The sequence below is a fragment of the Miniopterus schreibersii genome, assembly GCF_964146895.1.
Source record: "Miniopterus schreibersii genome assembly, chromosome: 2".
Taxonomy (NCBI): Eukaryota; Metazoa; Chordata; class Mammalia; order Chiroptera; family Miniopteridae; genus Miniopterus; species Miniopterus schreibersii.
The window spans coordinates 166846176-166850397 of record NC_138102.1 but is presented as its reverse complement, the minus strand read 5'-3'; positions in this window follow the sequence as shown (position 1 = coordinate 166850397).

Here is a 4222-nt window from a genome sequence, read left to right as displayed (position 1 = left end):
AGAACGGCCTCACTCGCTTTCCCTCCCCCGATCATCCTGGCCGCTGACTGGACACTATCGTGGCCGTTAGGCTCCGCCTTGTCCTTTCAACTCCAATCACTATCGAGATTTTCAAGTTTAGTTCCACCTTTTCAGGTTGCCTTTCTACCAATGGCTCCCAGAGTCCCGCCTTCGTGCTTCTCGGCTCGAGCCGGGGGACCAGTCACGCGCAGTCACGCGCGGTTACACACCCGGCCCGCTCCCGGGTGGGTCTGATGGAAGGGGGCACACGAGGGCGGGGGCGGAAGCGGAAGTACGAAAGGGGGCCTGTGCTCCAGGCCTCACTGGGAGTTGTAGTTCTCAGGCCGTCTCCTCCTCGTGGTGCTTCCCCAGATGATTCGCCGCCTGCGAGAGGCGCTGTTTCGCCGCCTGCGGGCCTGGAGGCTCGGGGCCACCAATGTTGGCGCCTAGAGGATAGCGGCGAGCGACTGGATCGTGGTCGTCCTGGCTTTCTTAACGACAGCTTTGTTTTTCCTTTCTACAGTTGACTACCTTGGGGTGTGCTGTTACTTCGCTACTCTTTATCACTCCCTGCCCGTCTCGTGGCATTTTGCGTGACACACACTCTGCACCCACTTCTGTTGCAAGGTTTCTAACGCGTCCTCTCCCCGCCTCTGTCCGTCCTGCGCGCATTTCCGGTGTCCTGGGGAACGAGCAGCTCAGTTTAGCCTTTGCTGAGACCCTTCGCGGATCCCCTCGTTGTTACTGCCGCCTGCTGAAGCCCCACCGATTCCCAGAGCTCACGTTCAGTGCTCCCGCCCCCGGGACTTGGTGGCTCAGCCTCGGAGGGGTCATCGCTCCCCGAGGCCTCGCGTCGCCGCGCGTGGCTCTCGCCCGACGTCCTTAGGCCGCGGCCGGCCCGTGGCTTCTGGGCGCCTCCCTCCCAGGACAGGGGCGGGATTTTCTCTCCTTCTCACCGGCGCTGGTACAGTGTTTTCAATCCGATAATAAAAGCTAACACCTGGTGACTGCCAGTGTCGTAAGAGCTTTAAAAGGTATGAATTCACGTAAGCCTCACACTAACTTAATGGAGCAGGATCTTACCCCAGTTTTACACATGAGTAAGTGAATGCCGATAAGCTCAGTAACTTACCCTGGGCCCCGCAGGTAAGTTAGTATTTGGAGTCAGTATTTCGGCTCTAGAATTTAAGCATAAATTAGTTATATAGACATATAGTCCCCAAGCATTACCTTATACTGACTGTGGAGGATCCTGCATTTGCTTATTAACTGGTACATTTATTTCATCTAGGTGATAATCGTATCTGAGTTGGGTTTGGATGTGTCCTCAAGTCAAAAATAAGAGAATTTAAATGAGTTTCTTTCTAATAATAACAGTAATTTGTAACCAGAAAACACAGAGAACAGCAAAATAGAAATCCCCAAGAGGCTGTATATTTCCTTCATGAATATATTATTTCTTTTATTTTTTTAAGATTAATATAATCAAATATTTCTCCATATCACTAATTTTACAAATAAACTTTTTAATGGTTGCATAATATTTGGCTGTGTGGATTCGTACATACGCAATTCTATTAGTGTTGGGCATTTAAGTTATTTCTACTGACTTGCCTTTATCAGTTCATTTAACAAATATTTTCTGTGCAGTTACACTGAAATAAGTTTTGGTGATATAGCAGAGAAAAAATGACAGCTCTTTTGCAATGAGCTTTCATTCCAGAACTGATGTTAATTTGTTGACTTGAATTAGTTTTGATTTCAGAAATCTTGCCTCCTGGTCATTGCTTAGAATACCATTGGGCTGGAGGGAGGGAAGTGTGCAGGTTGGAAGAGGGGAAAGGTCCAAAAATGCAGTTGAGTAGATTTTAATAACCTGTCTTCTGTGGGAGTGGGAGCAAGGCAGAGCTTCCCTTTCCATCCAGTTGCAAATAATCTGGGTTACCTCCCTGCTTTTCAGGCTTCAGTGCCCATTCTGGAAGCCATTTGTGTCAGAACCAACCTCAAGGTTCTTGCCAGGGCAAACGTTGAAATTAACAGTTCTTTCTTACCTTTCTGCTCTGCCTCTCTGTAGCCTCATCATTTTTTTAAAAAAAAGTCTTTATTGATTTCAGAGAGAGGGAAGGAGAGGGAGAAATAGAAACATCAATGATGAGAGAGTCATTGATCTGCTGCCTCCTGCGTGCCTCCTCCTGGGGATCGAGCCCACCACCCGGCATGTGCCCTGACTGGGAATCAGAGATCTCCTGGATCATAGGTTGATGCTCAACCGCTGAGCCACACCGGCCGGGCAATGTAGCCTCATCATTAATAAGGACGCCCACACACTGTACCCACGCCCACACCCTCCTTCCACACACAAGATAAATTGTTCAATGCTAGGAGTTTTGTCCTAAAATCAAATACTGAGGATACCTCCTGTTTAGTGTAAGCAGAAGAGTGGAAGGTGCTTGAATGATCTAGGTATTCTGAATTCTTCCTTCAATTAATTTCTTTGATAATTCACCCAGACTTGCTTTTTTGTTGACTTTGAGCTGGGAGCTTTGTTAGGCATTTTTTTTTTTAACATCCCAACAGCTTTATTCTATATGAGTTTTGTGTTATACATCTTGCTTCTGTTAATCTGTCTTAGGCTAACTTAATTATTAGACCAGTCAAAAACCTAGAACAGTAGAAAGAAAATTTGGTCCTCACCTGCAGTAGTTTCTCAGTCCTCTTGTTCATATATTTAATTTGACATCTTGAACTGGATTTCAATTTTGAACTTTGGTGCTTTCCTTTTAAAGCAATCACCATTAAAAGAAAATCACATTTAACATATTAGAAGTAATAAATATATTTTTTGTTTGGTAATTTTAAATTTTAATGTAATTTAACACTTTTAGAAAAGATGCACGAATAGTACAAAAAACTTTCATATACTTTGTTTACATGTTGCCCATTTGCTTTATTAACCTCTCTTTCTCCCCTCCCTACACACACACACACACACGATTATTTTGAACAATTTGAGAGTAAGTTCTGTGTTACCATTAAGTACATCAGTGTGTATTTCCTAAGAATAAGGACGTTCTCTTACATTACCACAGTATAATTATGAAAATTAGAAACTATAATATTGATACAATATTATTATCCAGTCTATATTTAAAATTTTCTCAATTGTTCCAATAAATATTCTTCACAATTACTTCTCATTCCCCAACCACAGAAGCCAACCTAGAGTCACACTTTGCAATTAGTTGTAATTTTAAAAAATCTTATTTGACCTTGAAATTTTGAAAAGTACAAGTCACTTATTTTGTAGAAAGTATCTTATTTGGGGTTTGTCTGATGTTTCTTCATAATTATATTTAGGTATGCATTTTTTTTCTCCTCTAGTTTACTGTTTTTATTTACATAAACACCTTTCTGCTAGACAAGAACATTAGCAAAATGTAAGTCAAAAATACCTTGTTGGTTACAATCCTGTTCAGTTTTATTCTTCGAAGGGCCTTCTCAGCAGCCACTTACCACATGGAGCTTTTTCACAGTTTCAAAAAGGTTTTCCTCATTTTAAAACAGCAAAAAAGTAATACATTTGATGGTAGTTATTGTTAAATAGTTCAACCAAACTTATAGAATTTTAATATGACCTGAAGCATGTAAATTATTTAATCAATACAAAACTCTTAAAACCCCTCAAACAAACCCAAGTGCTAGTTCATCTCTGGTGCCATGAGATGTAACAGCACCACCTATTTTTGTATTTAGTGGTAAAAATATAATCTAGTTTTAGCACCAGTCTACAAGCGTTAGATGTCAATGAAAACATATGATTTGGCTTACTGGAAGGTAACAGTCTTACTATCCCCTCAGGGAGGAAATCTCCTTTTGCTGCATCCTGGCTCACAGAAATGACTAGTATTAATTAATATGAGGAAAGAGGACAGACTTTCGTCAAGGCTTTCCATTACTTGGATCACTTAAGGATTGATGTTGTATTTTGCTGGAAGTGCAGAATTGCAGCACGTATAGAGGGTCCCCAGGAGTTATATTGTTGTAGATATGTCAGGATGGATCACATTTAAGATGTTGACCATGACTTTGCAGCCTTAAACAGAAAACAGAGGAAAATCAGAAAAATTAATGCTAGTGATCAATTCCTATCTTTCTAACCAAACTGCTGTCTCATCACTCCGTTTCAAAAGTGAAGTATTCTGCCCGGCCGGGTGTGGCTCAG